The 23,126-nt window shown below is 23.4% G+C and overlaps 1 protein-coding gene across 1 annotated transcript in view; it reads left to right on the top strand.

Annotated features, from left to right (window-relative positions):
• Positions 1 to 23,126, top strand: part of LOC136835125 (DNA polymerase delta catalytic subunit-like) — a 47,098-nt gene that overhangs the window by 8,649 nt on the left and 15,323 nt on the right.

The following is a 23,126-nucleotide window of genomic DNA, read 5'->3' as shown; positions in this document are numbered from 1 at the left end:
CGCGTTGAAATGAATAATCGTTTAAAAAACCAAGATCTTTACAATTGTATACGATTGGTGCAAGACTTTTGGTGTAAAAATAATATTGGAGATATATTGGAATACCAAACTTGCAAGGAAAGATGGTCTAGAAAATTATACGATGTCAACAAGTTTGTTTCCAAATACAAACAACAAAGTGAAAAAAGTTGGAAAGACTTTTGTGCTGCTGAAAAAGGAACAACAACTGATGAAGTTAAAAGAGAATATGAAACAAATTTTAAAAAATATTTTGGTAGTTTAAAACTAAAAGATATTTTAACAACTAATGGTATAGGAAAAGCAGATTATCATTTCATTTGTCAGAGTTTAGGCAACAACTTTCCTTTGTCTCCCAAACATAATGGAGATCGTGTTGTTTTTGAAAACTTTTTAAATTTATTCATTACTACACAGAAGGCAAACATAAGAACAATAACAACAACAAATGATGATGATGATGATGATGGTTATCAACTCTCAATAAAATGTAAAAAAAGATGATGTGCGTCTGTTTTTGAGGAAAAATCTTTTGTTATTTTCTCAAAAGATGCATTGGTTAATGTTAAAAATTCCTCAAATTTAAATCTGTTATGTAAAGATGTCTTGAATAATTTATTCAAAAATTATCAAGAAATGATAATAACAGAGGATCAGTTTCATGTTGCCATCTCAATTAATAATGATGATGACAATTATGATAATGATTATGATGATAAAGAAATTAAGAATAATATCGGTCAAAAAGAATTAATAATGAAATAAGATTAATAAATAATGATATAATATATATATAATTGTACCATTTGTAAATAATTTAATTTACTTTTTGAAAAGGTATTATAATAAACATTATTCTAGTGTTGTGTTGTAAAAAAAATGGAAGAAGAAAAAGAAGTTGTCATTGTTGTTGAATCTAATAGAAGATAAATAAGTTTATATATATATAATATATAGTAATGTATATATATAATAATAATATAATGTATATATATATATAAAAATTGTATATTTTTTTAAAAACATAAATGTAAAAATATATCTGTAAAACAATATAAATAAAATAATAAAATTATAAAAAAAAATTTTTATTTTATCACATTTTAATAAGGTCTTACGTTTATTTTTTATTTTATATATAAAAAACAAAATGGTAGTAATAGATACACGTGGAGTATTTAATAATCAACACAGGCAATGGGACCTATTCAATGGAGAAAGAGACGGTCATCCATTTTATTGTTTGGATTGTAATAAAAAAGATGTGAATGATAGTATATTAGAATTAATGTTGAGATTACATATAACTTTTAAATTACAAATTGAAAATGATAATTTTTCTCGGCTTTTTAATAAGTATAAAGAAATAAAATTTAATTTACTTTATCAAAAGGAAATCATTAATAATAATAAAGATATTAAAAATGAAACAGATTTAGTGGATTATTTTCTAAGAAAAAACTTATTTTAGGTGTAGGTTTTACCTTGACATCATTATTTGAACCAAATCTTTCACAAACATCTTTTATCATTCCTATTCTTAAAGAAGGGAAAATGTGGCAACTATTAATCCACAAAAAATCCTTAAAAAAGGGACGCAACCTGCGTTGATAGAGACGAATGGTTTTTCGTATACTTGGTTTCCTTTAAAATGTCTATTTTGTCAAGATTATCCAAGAGATTTATATCCTGGTAATTTTGTAATAAATCAAAATATATTGTATATGAAATCGTTTATCTGGGTAGATAAACGTAAAATTCACATTAGAAATATAAAAAGAAAAAGGTTAATAATAATGAAAAACAACAACAACGATACAAACAATTTATTATGTATAATGAATCAACCATTATTCATTGGCCTTTTTAGAAAATTATTACACAACAGTAATGGATAATAATGCTTTGAACAATACGGCTAGTTACAGTATGGGTGACGTGTTTATTTCCTTTATTGATATTTTAATCGCAAAAATTCAAAAAATAAATAAACAAAATGAAATTATAAATAAATTGAAACCATTTTATTATTATAGCAATAAAAAGAAAAATAATAATAATACAAGTTTTTCATCTTTGGACATAAATTTTCAAGATTTAATCAACATGTACAAGATTTGTAACGAAAAAAAAATATGAAATCATTAATGGTGAAAATATAAAACTTAAATCAGAAGATTCATCATCAAATAAAAAAATAATAATAATAATAATAATAATGATGATGATGATCCAGAAAGAGAATTAATTAAGTTAATATTATCAAAAAATAAAGATTTATTAAATAATGTAGATTTGACTAAAAAAATAATTAAATGGTTTCATTTTCCTCGGGACCTATAACTGAAATATCCCTTATTAATAACCTATCTCAAATGATTAAAATGGGTGAAACTGATATTACCATTTCTCAGACGAGTATACTAGATAAAGACTACATTAATTTTGACAGACAAAAACAAGACGTACCGTCGATAATTGGAACTGGCAATTATTTAGATTTTCATAGAATTGGTCGATTTACTAAAAATGCGCCTACTAATTCTTATCACAATATTTGCGGAATAGCTTGCTCCATACAGAAAATGTTGACCAAAGACTCAAAAACTACAAAACCTAAATACATAAACAAAGATAATTTAGGTTTTATAGATTTGATCGTAACGGCGGATACGCCTAAAAATTCTGGACTAGTATTAGAATCCGTAATCGACTGCTTCATTTCAAGACCGGGAGCGGTGATTAATGAGTACAACAACAACATGGACAAAATTTTATATAAATTATTTCCTAATGGATGTTGTAAAATTTCCCATCCTGAAAAGATTAAAAATTATTTACCAGACGATGAAAAATTTATTTATATATGTATCAATCACGTTTTATATCGAATTATTCCCCAAATTCCCGCTATATTAACGGAGCGACAACTACGATATCTTTACGATCAATTTTTGCATGATTTAAATTATTATAGAATGACTCAATATGCCTTAAAAATTCTCATTCCATTTATTGAATTAACGGAAGAAAAAGAAAATAAATTTTGGGTTTGTACGAGTTTTAGTAAGAATTTTTACAAGTTGCACGTAGATGGGTTATTTTATTCACCTAGGGAATATTGTTTATTAATTAATAATAATAAAAATAAAATACCAAACTTATTCGGTCCTTCTCTCCGTTTGACACCATTTCCCACACATTGTCATTTACCACGATCGGTCACGCAGCTTATACCGCCAAAAATTTTATCGAACGCCCACAAATTCTTTATCAATAGGAGAATTACATCAAAATCTCAAACGGTGGCCTTTTATTCATCTAAATCTTATCCTACAGAATTGATTAATCAACCAGGATGGTTTCCAAAAATTTTAATCGCTGGGGGTTTTAATAATCAAGAGGATGGTATTACAGTTAGAAGGGGGGCGATTGATAATGGTAAATTTTCAGCCGTTTAAATGCGCATTTAAACAGCTTCCATAAAACTCGTATATAATAATAATAATTTTGCTTCGTCGTGTATATCTTTTAAACCTTTGATAAAAAAATCTGACATTTTACGTATAGGAATGCCCATAGGATTATTTGAAGTCACAAATAATAATAATAATGAAAATAGTTTTTTATATCTTCAAGAATCATTCGAAATTACGATAGAAATATTTTCTCCCGAATTGATTGTAAAAATTTTACAAACGACAAAAAATGGTAATGAAAAGGAAATTATTATAAAAACGAAAGAAACTATTACCTTTTTCACGATGTTCCAAATAACTGGACTATATTTGTTTTTGGATAGGTACTAAACAACAACAAATGCAAGAAGAACAACAAATATTTTTTAAAAAAAGGAAAGAGCATCTTTCCCTTTCCTCTCAAAGAAAACTCGGTAACTATAGATGTGAAAATATTAAATGTGATAACATTGAAAATGCTTCTTATTTTAAAATGTATTTATGTTACGCAACTCAGTTTATACCTTCTGTCGGTGATAAATTACAAACTACTACTACGAATAAAGGCGTCATTGTGGATATAATCTCGGATGAAAACATGCCCTTTGTCATTCATCCTCAAACAAAAAAGAATATTATACCAGATTTAATAATTAACCCATTTTATTTAAAAAGGCAAACGTTGGATAATATTTTAATTACGGGATTTAATTTAACGAATAAAAAAAGAATCCATATTTAAACAATTCTTTTCTTTTTAACATTAATGATGCTATTCATTATATAGAACTGGGTAATGAATTAGTTACTGGTGATTTGATAAATCCCACGTCGGGTTTACCTATATAAAACCTATTATTTTGTCTAATAATAATAATAAATCAGCGGTAGATTATAAAAGAAAGGAACAATTAAATGAAAATGATGGATTTATTTACGTAATGAGAGAAAATCCCAATGATCCCCTTTATACCTCACGAAATTGTCAAAGGAAGTCTATATACCACTAGGTATTTTATTGTAAACAACCACAAGGCGACTTCCATGATGCAATGTTCGCATCCTGATGAAATTGTAAGAATGGAATTTTCAGGGGCCCCCACTCGAGGTAAAAAAAGGAGGATTTGCTACGGGACTTCAAGAACAAATGGCTTTTAGTGGAATGGGTTTGGCGCGGTTTAATAGCGATATTAGTCAAATTAGATCTGAAACTTGTATCTTACCCATTTGTAAAAATAATAAAAAAGAAAAAACGATAATGAATTTATAGCTTGTTCAAATACTTTTAAACGAATACACGATGAATTTATTCAATCTAATATAGACGTTGAATTTGACGTTACAATTATCAAAAAAAATTTTCGTTGGTTAAATAATTATATTTAAAAATATATATATATACACTTTATTTAAAAATAAAAATCTGGGGTGATACACACCTTTATCCACTTAATAATTATATATATATATACACTCTAGCAACACATTTTATTTTAAAAAATAAATTTTAATTCATCTTAAAAATTTCATTATTAAAAACTCTACGGGTGGTATATATCTTTATCCACATTTTTAATATTGATTCATCTTTAAAAATTTTTATTTTTCATTATAAAAAAACTAGGGTTGTACACATCTTATTTTAAAAACTCATATTATTAAAATTTCAAATATTATTTTTTAATAAATTATTATTGTAGTTTTCTAAAAAAATATATATATATATATATACACTCTATAAACATTTTATTTTAAAAATAAATTTTAATTCATTTGAAAATTTTCATTATTAAAAACTCTAATGGTGGTACACATCTTTATCCACATTTTAATATTGATTCATCTTAAAATTTTATTTTTCATTATAAAAAAACTAGGGTTATACACATCTTATTTTAAAAAATCATATTATTAAACTTTCAAATATTATTTTTTAATAAATTATTTTGTAGTTTTTTATAATATATATTTTAAAAATAAAAACTTTAATAATAAAATTTATTATTATTATATATATATATTTTTATTATTTTATATAAATAATATTTTTTTTGTATTTTATAAAAAAAAATAATTAATTTTTGTTTATTTATATATAAAAATATAAATAAATATATATATATATATATATAAATATATAATAAATATATAATAAATATATAATATATATAATACTAATAATGACTTTGATTAATCTAAAAAATTTTGTTTTTGATTTAAAATATTCAATCAAAAATGTATATGACAAGTATTTTATTTTGGAAAACAATAATAATAATTTATTAATTTTAAAACATTTAAAAATGTATATGCAACTTTAACATTAGCCGTTTTGGCTGCTACAATTGGAGGATGTACACATTCATTTGACATTATTAAAGCTAGTTTATCAACTGCCCTCGCTAATTTAAGTATTGCATTTTTTCTTTTAATTATTATTCCACGTAATGCACAAAATCAACTAACGCGTTTGTCTTTGTTTGGTCTCTGCGCTTTTATAACTGGAATTAATTTAGGTCCTCTCTTTTCGCGATGACTATAGAAAATCCAGCTTTGATCTTACAGGCTTTTCTCGGTACGGGTGTCGTCTTTACTTGCTTTTCATTATCTGCATTATTCGCTCCTAAAAGTAATATTAATTACTTATTTTTAGGGGAATTTTGTTTTCAGCAATGATCATCTTAATTACACTCACCTTTATGAATTTTTTTCAATTCAGAATTAATTTATAATGTAGGAATTTATGTTGGATTGATTATAATGTGTGGTTTTATAGTTTATGACATGCATGACATTATAGAAAGAGTAAAAGGCGGCGATAAAGATTACTTTGCGCATAGTATGAATTTATTTTTGATTTTATTGGTATGTTTAGACGACTTTTAATCATTCTCGAAAATAAACAACACCGACGCTAAAAACGAAATAAAAGTTTTTAAATTTAATCAATAAAATATAAAATTAATTTTAATCAAATTAAAAATAAATCTTTTTATTTAAAAAAATTTTTTAGTTTATGTTTTTGTTTTTATTATTTTGTTATTATAAAACATTTTATATATTTATTTTTTCCTTTTGTTTAGTTTTTTTTATAATTAATTTAATACAATATTTTTATATATAAAATTAAAACAAATAGGTTCTTCTTATATATATCTTTTAATATTTTTTTCTTATTCATGTCTTTATTATAAAAATATAATTTGGCGTTATATTATAATAACCACCAATTTTTTACTTTTTTTAAATTTTTATAATAATAAAATAACAATTTTTAACTATAATTTTATTGTAAAAGTTTTTAAATTAATTGAAATACAAAAAAATGTCAAAAAATATTTTTAAAAATTGTCAATCTTTATATATTTTTTTATTTTTAATTCTAAAACAAGAAAAAATTATAAATTTACAATTTTATAGATAAAAATTTTAAATATTCATCAAAATATAAATAAAAATGAAAAAATTAAAAATTTTTTTATGAAAAATTTTTTAAATTTTACATTAAAAAATAAAAAAAAATTATAAATTTACTTTTTTTAAATAATATTTTTAAAATGACATTTTTTTTATAAATTTTATTTAAAAATGAAAATTTTTCATTGAAATACAAAAAAAATGAAAAAAATTTTTTTAAATATTGTCAATTTTTATATTTTTTTAAAAAATTCTAAAAAAAATGAAAAAAATTTTTTCAAAATATGAATAAAAACTTGTAAATATTCATCAAAAAAAATAAAAATGTCAATAAAAAATCTTTTTATGAAAAATTTTAACTTTTACTCTAAAACAAAAAAAATTTATAAAATTTTTTTTTATAATGAAAAAATGTAAATTTTTCTTTTTTAAAAAATGAATAAAAATTTTTAATGACAATTTTTTTTAATAAAAAAGTTGTAAAATGAAATTTTTTATCAAAATATTAATAAAAATGTAAAAAAATGTAAATTATATTTTTAATGAAAAAAGTAAAAAAACTAATGAAAAAAATTTGTGCATTTTTTTTTAGAAAAAATGTATTATTTTATTTTTTTTATTGTAAAATTTTTTTTTATCAAAATATTAATAAAAATGACAAAAAACTTTTTTTTTTTGTAAAAAAACTATTATTTATTGTTTTTTTATTAGTTTTTATTGTTAAAAATTAATAAAAATTAGTTTTTTTATTAAAAAAACTATTATTTATTGTTTTTTTATTAGTTTTTATTGTTAAAAATTAATAAAAATTAGTTTTTTTATTAAAAAAACTATTATTTATTGTTTTTTTATTAGTTTTTATTGTTAAAAATTAATAAAAACTAGTTTTTTTATTAAAAAAACTATTATTTATTAATTTTTTATTAGTTTTTATTGTTAAAAATTAATAAAAATTAGTTTTTTTTATTAAAAAAACTCAAAAATTTTCACAAAATATAAAAAAGGTGTAAAATATTACATTTTATCGCGTAAAATTGATACAAAAAACAAAAATTTTAGTTTTTTAATGTTTTTTGGTTGAAAAACTAGAAAAAAACCCGTATTATGGCAATATTAAGTACCCGAGTTCGGTTTTTATATGGGTTATAATATGGAAAATTCTATAATATTATAATATTTTACATCATATTTTAAAAAAAAATTCATAACATTTTTGAAAAATTCATAATATTTTTCAGAAATTCATAATATTATTGGAAAATTCATAATATTTTCGTTAAAATCTATTTTCTTAACCGTAATATTTTGAATATTTTTAAAAAGTTAATAAAAATTACATAAAATTACTGTAAAATTACATAAAATTACACCTAAAATTGACCAAAAAGTGTACCAAAATCAATATTTTTTTTTACTCAAAAAAAATTTTTTCCAAAAAAATTTTCAAAAAAAATTTTTCGGCCTAGAAAATAAATTTTTTTTCATTTTTTATATTTTTATTATTTTAATTAATTTTTTAAAATATGAATCGTTTAAAATTTCTTGTAAATAATTATCAGTAAAATATTAATTTTTCATTCTTTCGTTTGTATAAACTAAAAATCTAAAGAAAAATAAATAAAAATTTTTGGTATATATTTTTTTTTAGCATTTCGGCGTTGTTGTTCTATATATATTTTTTCTAAAAATATAAATCATTTAAAATTTCTTGTAAATTATCTGTAAAATATTGATTTTTCATTCTTCCGTTTGTATAAATTAAATCTAAAGAATAAATAAAAGTTTGATATATATTTTTTTGCATTTCAACGTTATTATAAAAATATTCTCGCCATTTCTTTAAATGCATTTGAATTGTTTTGTCATAGATTAACAAGTATTCTAAAATTAATTTAAATGCTCTTAATTTATAATATTCTTTTTCAGTTAATTTAATTATATGTGGTGATAAATTAGTATTATTGTTGTTATTATTTTTATTACTTTTTATACGATATACTGGTATAGGTCTATTCAACATCATTATCAATTTTTTATTATTTAAAATATTTTTTGTTATATTTTCATTATATTTTTTGTAATATATAATTAGTTGTTTATAATAAAGACTAAACATAAACATTCGAATTTTCAATTTACTATATAAAAATTGTATTTCATTGTATATTGCTATAATTTTTTCATTTTTATTATTCATGTTTTTTTTTTATTATAATAAATAAATATAATAAATAATATAATAATAATAATAATTCTCATTTATAAAAGTAATATATATATATATATGGTTGAGGTTTGTGGTTTCATATTCATTCTCGTTGTGACAAAGAAGATGAACAACAACAATAACAATAGTGATGATGGGTCATCAGTAATATTAATTCATGACCCAATAATCTTTGATAAAAAATCAGCGGAGGAAAGTTTAAAGAAAAATGTCTTACAACTATATTCAAACAACACTAGTGCACAGTTTGGACAAATATTTAAAAATGAAATGTTTGTACTTGATAAAAATAAAAATACGCAAACGTGGAAAATGTTTGAACGGCCAACGAATGTGGAAAGTATAATGGAAACAACTTCGTGGGAAGAACGTGAAATTAACATTGAAAAAAAATTATCAAAATTCAACATTTTGCAGAATAATAATAGTAAATTCTATATGATACCGAAGGACAAATGTCTTTAACGTGTAATGTTGATACAAAAATGCCATTTATTTTTACTTTATCTAACATTATTAATTCCAAGTATTTTGACACAGTAGTCATACCGGAAAATTTACCAGATGATCATGCACCATTATACTATAGTAAATTATCAATCAAGGATGTTCCGTATAAACATTCTGGTGATGAGAGATCGGGTAATATGTTATTACAACATTTAACCTTTACTAATAATAATAAAGAAACAAAAAAGTGTTACGCTGGATGCGTTGTTTTTCAAGGATACCGCAAGCAATCTTTTATCAGTTTGAGGATTGTGAACCGAATATTTGTATTACGGATAAAAATAATGACGGTAGTTTTAATGTATGGATTTACCATTTCCCATTAATTAAAGATTTTGTGGGCAATTCTAGTATTGCATTCATGGCTAAATTTGAATATAGCCCCGAAAGCAATACAGTAAAATGGTCATTTTTAAAACAACCTTTCTTTTCGGAAGAAAGATTTGACGTGGGTTTGATGATGAAGCGTTACCAAAAGATTTTAAAAATTTAATGATCAAATAAAAGAAAAACATTCTTCTACTATGAAGATAATAAATAATAATAATAAAGGAGAATATTTACAAAACTTTAAAAGACTAAAATTACATCATCATTATTATCATCATAAGAAGAATAATGATGATAATGTTGTATTAATCATTCAAGAACCTCTTTTAAAGAGAGAAAAGGAAAGTTTAATAACAAAAAATATGGTGGAAAAGATATCAAATTTAACCACCGTAACAACATATATACATTTCATCATAATATAAAAAAATATAATGTCGATGATGAAGATGATGATGAAGATGAAGATAAACATTTTGCGTTATCACTTCCAATAGGAGGAGGATCAGTCATTTCTGAACACGCATTAATAAAACTTTCTAAACCCATGAAAAACTCTGAAATATCTATGGAATATTCCAACGATATAAAATATTCCAAAAAGGCCATAATGATAGTTTCTAATGATTATAATATTGCCAATGCTCCTATTATATATAGTAAAATAAATGCTTGTTTTATTGTTGTAAATAATAATGATGTGAATCTTAATGATTTAAACATTTCTTTGGCTTTAATACATCAAGGACCCCTATCTACCATTTTTATGTATATGCCTTCTACAAATAAATATTTTTATATCCGTGGATTATGCGGTGACGATAATTTGAAATATGGAGACGAAGTTAAACTCGAAGATATTATTAATAAATATGGTTGGTCATCATCATCATCATTAACTGTCCCGGCATTTCCCCAAAATACGGATAAACAATCTATTTATGATATAAATGGAAAAGAAGTTTTTACCTTAACCAAAGAAAATAGTGAAAATTTTAATTTTATTTTAACGGCGGTAGAAAAATATGCAAACGAAATATATATAAAAGAAGAAGATGAGAAAAGGTTAATATTAGCTTTAAATGTGATTTTTGCTCAACTAGAAGTAGTAATAACCGGAGCAGTTTTTAATGAAATGATAAAAATGTTGGCCAATAAATTAAAAAATATACACACAAAAGGAAGTGTTTTTAAATTTTTATTAGAAAAAGAATTGATACGTGTAAATGATGAAAATTATATAAATAATAATGTGATTGATAACAGTGCTTTTAATAAACAGTGGTTGCAAAATGAATTGAAAAAATGTTTACCCAAAGAAATTACGAATGATTTTATTGCCTTTAATACATATATTTTAAATGTTAAAAAGAACTTGACAGATCTAATCATCATAAAAAAATACAATGAGATCATTTTGGACGTTTTACAACGATGCGTATCTACTAAATCATAAATGCGGAACGCGTAAAAGAGATGTTAGTAAAATGGTTAAAGTTCAAAGTAATGTATTAAACGTAAAATGGTTAAGTTCTAAAGAATTGGATTCGGTTTTAACGAAGGGATGCGAACAAGAAGGAGCGTTAATATATAAAATTAATTTTAATCAACTTCAACTAGCGTTAAAGGATGAAGAAAGAGATGATATCAATTTTTTATCTAGAGATGATAGATTTTTGAAACTCCGGGAGACTTGGCGGCCACATATTTGGAATCTTCTTATAATGAAGGAGGAAAGGAGGGTTATACACTCGCGTTTAAATATAATAATTCACCGATGATTATTATTCCCATTTTAGACAATATGATAAAAATAATGAGTAGCGTTGAATCGGTTACTAAACATAATTGGACTACGGTGATACCCAACGGAGATATAGATTACGCGAGAATAATGTTGAGAAATACCGTTTCTCATTTGATGAAAGAACGAGGTATTATTATCGAAGCCAGTTCACCCATCGTTGGAAGGATGGTTTTACGACTCTTGTGTAACGCTATACAACGTTTAACTGGTAATATTAACCATTTAAAATCGAATGAAAATGACGGAATAGTTAAAAAAGTACGAGGATTGATGGGCTTAATTTTTTCTATAATGGCGAGTGGAGTAGATAAACCCCTAACCCCCCTTTATCAAACTTTTCTATATAAAAATTTTAATAGAATTCCTAAATTTAATTTTATTGAAGATGTATACTTTGTCGAACAAATTTTGGATTTTTGGCCTTGGGTAAAACTAGACGAATTAAAAGTAAAATCTAACGTTATCAAATTTGTAAGTTCTAAAATTAATAACATTATTACAGCTACATTACCTCAAGTATCAGCGGATGATGATAATATTAGAAAAAAAATTCAACTTTTCAAGGTTGGAGAAAAGAAAAATATAATTTTGAAGTAGTACGTCCTTTAGTTACGCTCACCATAAGCTGTGGTAATACTAATAATGAAGAATTCATTCAATTTATGACAAAAGCTGATGAAGAATTGACAACATATAGTAAACCAAATATTAAGAATTTTAATGTTGACAATAATGAACTAGTGAAAGAAGAAAAAGAAGGAAATATCATTTCTTTGCTAATTTGTCCACAAGAACGACAAATTTCTTCTTTTAATAAACTGACAAATGATGAAATATTTTTATTGAAAATAAAATGTCCAATTATATAAAAAACCGTCAAGAATATTTGTCAAAGGAAAAGAGTAAAAGATGTAAAAATAAAACATACTTTTCATTTATTAATGAAAATAATATATCGTTTATACAACGCATGTTAAAATTTTTTGATAATAAAAATAATAATAATAATAATGATGATAATAATTCACTAATAAAAGGTATTAAAAGACTTAAAACATTTTTAACATCATCATCATCATCAACAACAACATTTAATAATGTTGATATGCAAAAAACATGGACATTTGTTCAATCTATTGCTTACGATAATTTTATTAAAAGGGGTGCAATATTAAAATATTTATTGAGCCAATATTGAGAGAAATAAATGATAAAATCATTTTAAAAATCTCATGATGATGATGATGATGAAGAAGTATTGATAAAATTGAAACAAAGTAGGGCCAATTTGTTTAAAGTGTTTTTAATTTCCATAATCCTTTTTATAAGTATGGACATTTACCAAGTCCGATTAAAGCTCTTTCATTGTGCCAAACAATAAATGATTTTATTTGTATATACATTGGTTATAAAAATTTATTAAAACTTGGCCGTGGCCGTCAAAATAAGTAGTGATGATGTAAAGAAATATTCCAACGTATTGTTTATATATATGTATCATTCTAATAGTGGTCATTTTGATAACTTGAATGTAAATGCTAATGATGATGAGAGAGAAGAGTTTAAAAACATGATAAATAAAAGACACGAGAAAATAATCAAAATTGTTACAAATAATTCAACGGCACAAAAAATGTGGTCTTGGTTTAGTAAAAATAATAATGATGACGACGATGATGATAATTCCAACGAAACTTTAAAAGATAGAATTAAGAGGGTTTCTTCTTCGTTTTAAAAATTTGAAAAAAATATATATATTTTATCATTTGTTGTAATTAAAAAAATAAAATAACATTTATATTTATGAGGAAATTTTATTCATCCTTTTGATTTTATTTTTTTATATAAACTTGAATCAATTAAAAATAATTTATTTATTATTTTTATTAATTATATATATATATTATATTTTTTTATTATATTATTATTATATATATTTTTTATATTAATAATAATATATAATTAATAAATACACACACCATTTATTTATAAAGGGTAAATTATCATTAAAAATCTGACTGATATAATATAATTGTTTATTTATTGTTTCAATAAAAAAATATACATAATCAAATTCGTATTACAGGTTTGGTTTAAAGTTGACAATTAAAAAAATGTTTATTATTATAAAAAAATTTTAATAAAAAATCATTTTAAATCAAGACGTTGGATAACTGACGCTAATTTTTTCTTGTCCCGAAAAAGCTGATGGAAGAGGGACAACCTTTTCTCAAGGAGGGCATTCTCTGCCCGTAGAGTAGACAATTCCCGAAGAAGCTGTGTTATTGTAGGTGTTTCAACATTTAATGATTCACCTTGACGCAACTTCTTTCTTTGGTGTTGTTGTTCTTCTTCTTCATTGCCTCGTTTTTTAGTTTTTTGAATCAAAGCTTCTGAGAAGTGTTCTTGCCTATTATTCTTCTTCTTCTTGATGACATCATCATCATCATTTCTATTTTTTATTAGTATTATTATTTTCCTCTGCTGTCGCAGAGCCAAGACTGGAGGCAGTGTTGCAGAATTAGGAACAAATGCTGCTACTATGGGGGATATCTTGCCGAGATCTAGACATGAAGAAGGCATGGTTATAACATGACCACTTCCAGGAATACGAACGAATGATCTCACCGGGTCACCTATTTGATGAGGGACTACCATTATATCTATAGAGAGTCAGTCAATTGCTCTTACCTCCAACGAGGCTTTGAAACAACTGTAACCCTTGTTGTAACAAGACGAGAATAAATAACCACCATGTGATGCAACATAGAAAAAACTATTAACGTTTTATCATTATTTTTCTTCTTTTTTGAACCTATATATATATGTTAACTCGGGGAAAAGGTATTTAATGTAATATATAAAATAAAATAATAATTTTTTTATTTAATATTTTATTATATATTATTTTAACATATATATATATTAAAATAATAATAAATACGACAAATGGTTATATTACGCGCAGAGGTAAAAGAAGAACAACAACAACACCAACAAAAATTTTCTAGAATACGAATATGCACTGTTTTGCTAGGTATTATTATTATTATTGTCGTCGTCATTACAACTATTTTTTATCCTTTTGTATTTGAAAAGACAGAAAAAAAAGAAATTATTACCACAACTGAATTTTTAAAGAATTTTACAGAAAATGAAACTACTACTACTATTAATCATGATGATGATGAAAATAAAACTATTACTATAATTTCATCAAAAGAATATAATAATATTTCAGAAGAAGAAAATTACAATAATAATAATGATACTATTATTATTACTACTTTTAAAAAAGAAGAATATGACGATACTACTACTACTACTACTTCTTCTTCTTTTAATGATGATGAAAAAAAATATCTAAAAACGGTTATACCATTAGATAAGAAGAATAAATTATGTTTAGATGTACATCATCCCGCTAAAATTGAAGAATATATAAAAGCACAAAATAAAGAAATACAACCATTTATTGACTATTGTAATAAAAATAAAATTAATTGTGATGAAAAATTTAACAATACATGGCCTCAATATTGCTATAAAAAAAAGTGGGGATTATTCTCTAATAGTCCTTGTATACTTTTAAAACTTGATAATGATATGTCCCAATCTGTTCTTCAAGATAACCCCCACAAACAAATATTTAATAACTTAAAATTAAAGTGTAATAATAATGATGATAATGTAAGATTTTATCCTTATGACCATTTTTCTAAAAACTCAACATTTCCCGCTTTAATTGGAATTGAAATTTTAAATTTAAAAGATTGGTTTGAAATTGATTGTTATATATTATTATTTAAAAGTGGTTACCAGATTAACAATGATATATCATTAAGTTTTAAAATAAGTATAAATTGTTAAAATATATATATAATAAAATAAAATGAATCAACGCACATTTTTAAAAAAATATTCACAATAACCATTTTTTTCTGAACTTCTGTAAACCAGATGAAATATATTTTTAATTATAAATATATAATTTAAATGAGTTGGTACATTTTTGTTCATCATCATCTTTTTTTTATGTATATCTTATTGTAGTCGGAATTTTTTTCATTGCCCTCGTTTTTATGTAATTTTTATAAGCATAATGATTACATTTTATATAGTAGCCTTTATAAAAAAAAGAATTCTTTTCGTCTGTTTTACCACAACTTTTATTATTATAGTTAATAATAATTTGAGATTTATCTTTTGTTCTTTGTTTACGCTTCACTACTACAGTTTTCTTTACATCTTTATTATCATAAAGAATGATAAAAAATTTCATCTTTAAATTTCCATTTGTTTCTAGTTTTGTTGAATAATTATTAATTTAAAATAATACTCTTTTCCACAACACTTACAAATAACATGGAAAGGTTCTTCTTGTATCTTTTTATTATTATTTTCATTTATTATAAATCCATTACACAATTCAATTCTATTTTTTATTAAATATATATTATCAATTTCTCTTGTTTTTTTATAAAATTGGTCTAATAGCATTAAATATTACATCTTCATTATCAAAAAGGTGTTTTAAATTTTTGTATTCATTTTTCATTAAATGTGACATTGTTGATTGATTTGATTAAAACTAAAGAGCACTATTAAATCGTGTAAAAAAGAACAATTTACTTATAATGATGATTATATATTAAAAAAATTACTTTTATAAATATATTTTTTTGGAGGATTTTATATTTTTCTTTTCTATTTTAAATAGAACATTATTTAAAGGGTTGTTGATTTGGTTAAAGCTGAAGAACATGTGATATATATATATATACTGGAAAGGGACATTTAAAAAAATTGTCTTTGATTTGGTGATTTAAAAAAATAATTAAAAACAATAAATTTTATGAATTTTTTTTATTTAATTTATATATATATATATATTTTAAAATAATATTAATCGTCGAACCAGTAGTTGTGAAAAATAATACATAAGAAAAATGTCATTTTACAGAATCGAGACTTTAAAAGTATCGTTCCAGAAGTGAATACAGATTTACATACATATTTGATGTATAACTCTATAGGAAGAATACTAAATAAACCTTTCTATAGTGATCAAACAAGATTAGTTTTAAATACATTTCCAGAAGAAAAATAGATTGGTTAAAAAGAATATTAATGATGGGACGAAGAAGGGATATATGTACATTAGAATATTTCAAAATTGATTTGAAGGAAATAGATAGAATTTATTATATTGACTATACTACCATCAAGCAATTTCAAAATAAAATTTGTATGATTGCTCGCGTAAATCATCGAGGAGAATCTCGCATCTACGTTGAATTATGTGCATGGGGTGACTATTGGGACGGAAAAAACTGGAATGGCAATATTTTTGTCAGTAAAAACGTTGTTGAATTTATGAAACTTTGTATAACGAGTAAAAAAAACGTGATAAATGGAACTTGATACAAAAATCTCTAAAAGAGGATGGTTTTTAGTCAATATCACATTTGATGATGATGTCATTTATGATGATGATTAGATAAAAAAATATTTTTACTATATATATATCCATCGATAATTTTTCAATTTTATAAAAAAATAAAAATTTGGTTGGATTCTTATTACTTTATATATAATCCATTTTTTCATGAAACATGTCTATGAAAAATTTATTCACAATTTTTTTTATATAATAATAAATGTGAATATGGAAAACAATCATAAAATATTTGATTTTTATTTTGGCACGCAAGATTTGTTGTTTGGTGCAATATATAAAAATTTTTATTTTTATACATTTTATATATATTTTAATGATGGATATTTTTTTATTATTCTAATAATCCATTGTATCATTTCAATCTCGTATTTATGATAAATTTATTAATAGATTTTTAGTAGATACTTTCTAAATTTTATTATATATATATACACATTCCCATATTTAGATAAATTTATAAAACTTTCATGACTGAAAGGTTATATATATATATAAAAAAAATAAAAATAAACCTTTAAAAGATATACTTTTGATTATGGTTCTATTTCAAACGGAACTCTTCTAAAGATGAATCAAATGTACCCTGGTTTAAAAGTGCCGTCCCAGCTATAAAAAACAATAATGATTTATATTCATGCAATGAATTACAAGAATGTCTCAGTTCTAATAATGTGAAATACTTTTGGAAAACAACATCACAAGAAAAATTGCCTGAAAAGTTTAAAATCACCATAGAGATGATTGATAGATTATTTGACATGGATAAATACATAGAAAATGATAAAGATGTTATGGAAGATAAACTTTTAAATTTGAGGTTGGTTATCCGAATAAATTTAAAGGATAATAATGAAGGTAATGATGATTTTTATTATATTAAATTTGCTGCACAAAAGGGTGGTGTAAAATATGGTTTTGTTTGGAATGTTGATATCTTTATCAATAGCATGTTAATCCATTTATAAACTGGTTGTAAAGAATGGTCACTTATCTAAAACCGTGGATCATGTAAATGAAATGTTAAAGGAAGATGGAATTGTAATGTCCCAGTCAAAAACCTGGTTTAAAAGCTTGTCCCAACTATAAAAAACAAATGATGATTTATATATATGCATGAATTACTAGAATGTCTCAATTATAATAATGTGAAATACTCTTTGGAAAACAACATCACAAGAAAATTGCCCGAAAAGTTTAAAATCACCATAGAGATGATTGATAGATTATTTGACATGGATAAATACATAGAAGATGATAAAGATGCTATGGAAGATAAAATTTTTAATTTGTGGTTAGTTATCCGAATAAATTTAAAGGATAATAATAAAGGTTATGATGATTTTTATTATATTGAATTTGCTGCAGAAAAAAGTGGTGTAGAGTATGGTCTTGATTGTAGTGTTGATATCTTTATCACTAAAGATGTTAATTCATTTCTAAACCATTGTGTAAAGAATGGTCATTTCAGCAAAAACTGGGATCTTGTAAATAAAATGTTAAAGGAGGATGGAATTGTAATTAAAATTCCAAAAAAAGTATAATACTTTATACGTTGAATATATATATATACACATATGATAAATATTATGTATGTTAACAATTCAGTTTCAAATGTAAATGAAATGTTTGTTAGATAGAATTGTAGTTATTTTTATTTCTAAAAATATAATAACATTTAACAGATTACATTTGAAAAATTTAATTTTTTTCATATTCATAATTATTAAATAATTTTTTATTCTATTATTTCATTTTATCATCCTGTATTTTTTACGGAAGAAAATATTATATATATATATATAATAAAAAAATATATTTACCATTTATTTATTATTAAAATATGTTTAACAAAAATAAATTTATATATATAATTTTTTTAAAAATAAAAAGTCTAAAGAAAATTAATTTTTCTGTATATGTATATATATATAAATACCACCTTTATTAATTAAAAATATTAATAAAACAAAACAAAATACATGATAGACACTCTCTCCCACAACTTTTAAAACAAGATACAACTCATTACCCCCTTCCTTCTTTTTAATAATAATAATTCTTCTTGGTTATTATTATTGGTGTTTGTTTAAAATATTTTTTTGGTTTCTCATCATCTTTATTATTATTATCAGTTTTTTCGTTCTTTTTAATTAATTCCTTCTCTTTCTTTATTATTATAATATCGTCTTTTTTACCAATTGAAATTTGTTTACATTTTTTTGTTGTTGTATTCATTTTGTATATATTTAATTTATTTATATATATATATATATATATATATATATATATATATATATATAACAAAATATTTTATTATTATTATTTTTTATAAAACATACAAATATATATATATATATATATATATATATATATATATATATATATATATATATATGTAAACAAAGTATTTATTTATAATTAAAATAATTTTTTATTTTAAATTTTGTCAAATTTTTTTAGAAAATATTGAGTAATTCATTTAAAATATTTTCTATATCATCATATTTCATTAATATTATTAAAATGTTTTCCTCTTTCTATAACAAGTGTGGGTGGAGAATTTTTAATCATTTGATTATATTTTTCTCCCAATTTTTCTAAATATTCTCGAGTAATATATTGTTCCCCGGGTCGATTTCGATTTTTTATTCTTTCTAAAAGCGTTGTAACATCTAGCCCGTCTAAATAAAATATAATGTCTGGGTAAAGATAAGGTAATGTTTGATTACAAATTTCTTTAAATTTTATATAATTTTCATTTTGAACATTAATTTTACCTTGTTCTATCAATAAGGGGGTAAAACATTCTATACAGGAAAGAGGTGATCGTTCACCAAAAATGATTATTGGGGGGGGAGGAGAAGGAGAAGAAGAAGAACTTAAAGACAATTTTAAAAGATTTTTAATGGGCAATAATGTAGTACAATAGGCTATTATTTGAAATGGCAAAGCGTATTTGTATGGTTCGGAATAATATAAATTTAACATGTCTGTTTTTTCCCATATTTCTACTGGTTCTGATATTATAAAGCAAGTTTTGTTTTTATTCAAAATGTTTATTTTATCCCTTATTTTATTTAATAAAGTTGTTTTTCCTACACCTATATTGCCTTCTATAGTAATGTAGATAAAATTTCTACATTTTAATGTATTTTTTATTAGAGTTCTTATTGAATCCATCATTTGTTTTTATCAATAAAATTTATATATATTTATTATTATATATATATATATATAAATAAATAAAAAATTTAATTTATTTATTTTTATAAATCTTTTAAATTTTTATATATTTATATTATAATAAAATTTCCTCCTCTTAATTTTTTATTTTAAAGATTTTTATTTATAAAAATATAATATAAATATATATATATAAAATAATAAAGAGAAGATATATATATATATAAATAAAAAGAAATGAAAATGATAAATTATTATTATTAACATCGGGTTGTCCCCCCTTGTCTCCTCCTCCTCCTTCTTCTTCTTTCAAGAAAAAGAATAATGATGATGATTGTTTACCACCGATATCACCTTCTTATCACGTACCATTATCACCTTGCTGTAATTCATTTCAAGGAAGAAAGTAACGTAGGCAACAACATAAAAATGATTTTTCCTTCTGAAACCAAAAATGTTGATCACTACTAATAGTATTTATTTAGGAAAATCTATAACAACATCATCAATACCAAATGACGACGGTGGTGGTGGTAGGGGTAATAATAATTATTATAAAAAAAAAATTAAAATAATTTCATCCACGACATATTATGATATAGTTGAAAATATACTAATGATACAAAAGGAAATAATAAATAAAAATATCAATAAAAATTTTAAATATTTAAAGTTAATCTGGACTAGGCACTTAACAAAAACTTGTTTTAAAATTCAAAAATTTATGATGGAATATGTTCAATGTTGTTTTTTCAAATTCATGAGTCTGTTGCCAAAAAAATAAAAATTGTCAGTCCTCACATCGTAACGTATTTTCAATGCTAAAACGTTTTTGAAACTAGCATAAAATAAAATTACAACAAGAAATAAAAGGATTTGAAAATAAAATGTCAAAATCTTCACGAAAATTTATTTTTATTTAAAATATATAAATTTATTTATATCTCCAATTTTTTAAATAATAATAATAATAATAATTCTTCCTAAAAATTCAATACCTTTTAATTCTTATGTCTCGACATCAAAAAACAAGTTGAGATTATGTTTTATATTATTCAATAAAAAGCATAATAATAAAGAGAAAATAATCCCCTTTGCCTTTTTGCAGGAATAAATAAACTCATCTTTTAAAAATTACTTATCTACCATTGATATCGCTCACAAACTAAACACGGCTCAATCATTTCGAGAAAGGTGGTAGTTAGTATTTAGAACCATTTGTTGTAATCGTAGACACGTTTCATCAGCCAGAGTAGTTATAGTACCTAGATCTCATTTAAAACCGCATTTAATGTATTTTACCCACGCTATATACGTTCAATTAGGAGCCCCTAAATACGTTCTTTGTCATCGATATCCCAAGCTCGATTTAAGTATGAGTTTTCATATCGTTAAAAACACTTGGCAATATCCTTGTATGGCTATATCAACTTCAATCATTTCTGGTAATAACGCTGATTTTGACGGGGATTGTCTACATATAATTCCAGCAACTACTTTAATTACTCAAGCTGAATTGTTTTATTTAGTACATCCCAAATATAATATAATTACGCAAAATAAACTTAGGGTATGTTTTGATCACGACGAACGCCAAACGCCTTTATTCAAGAGTACGGTTTAAAAGCGACTAAATATTACCGAGCCATTTTTAAATTGGCTATGAAAAAGGATCAATAACAGCTTATGATTTTTGTAAACTGAGAGATATTTGTTATTATACTCCAAGGATGAAAACGGTACTCGTTACATCGGAGATTTGCAGATTTTTAAAACATTATTATTCAACAAATAACGGAAAGGAAGCACTATTTACATTTTATTCGTGAATGTATACAACAAAATTTCTATTCACAATGGAATTAAAGAAATTATAGATTCAACATTTAGATTTTTTAGATCATTTATGGTAAATTGTGGGAGAGCCATTCTACGAAGCCAAAACGTGTTTTTTAGAAGGAATGGATAGAAACGCTTATCAATACGCTATAATCGTAATAATTTAATTAACGGGTTTTTATACGACATTACTATTAAATTGACGATTGTAATTAAATCTGTTTATATCAGATTTGGCGATGATGATAGCAGAGTATATACTATGATGGTATTTTAATAGCTTGGAATGTTAAAGACATTTTATAATATATGTAATAACATTTTTTTACCATCCTACTTCTTCTTCAAACGTTATCATGTCTTCTTCTTTATCGAGATGTTTAACTTCTAAGTATAGCTTTAGTGCACTCGTAGTTTATCATCATCGCTAAACAAGGTACGATAATTTCTAATCTTTTTTTATTATTATTATTTTCTAATGATAAATTATCATCATTATAACATTTTACGTGAATTACCAATTCATTATTTTTGAATCGAATAAAGGAGAACAATGGACAAGCGTACAAGATTTTAGGATTGTTTAACAAATTTGTAAAATAATCATCATCACCGCAATCGCAAGTTCTAATTTTAAATCAAACTCGGCAGCAGCGAAGGGGGTAAATCGCACAAACAAGGATCCTTGTAACAACTCGCACGGGCGATGGGATTAAATATGTATCCACGATTCTTGTCAGCATTGACATTCACATTTTAATTGAAAATTGCAAAATAGAAATCTTCAGATTAAATTTTTATAGGCATATCATCCGGTGATATAATTTACCATCTATTAAAAATTTACCATTGTGATCTTCAGGCGTTGACAAGGAT

The sequence above is a fragment of the Macrobrachium rosenbergii genome, chromosome 55 (assembly GCF_040412425.1).
Source record: "Macrobrachium rosenbergii isolate ZJJX-2024 chromosome 55, ASM4041242v1, whole genome shotgun sequence".
Taxonomy (NCBI): domain Eukaryota; kingdom Metazoa; phylum Arthropoda; class Malacostraca; order Decapoda; family Palaemonidae; genus Macrobrachium; species Macrobrachium rosenbergii.
This window is presented reverse-complemented; position numbering and strand designations above follow the sequence as displayed.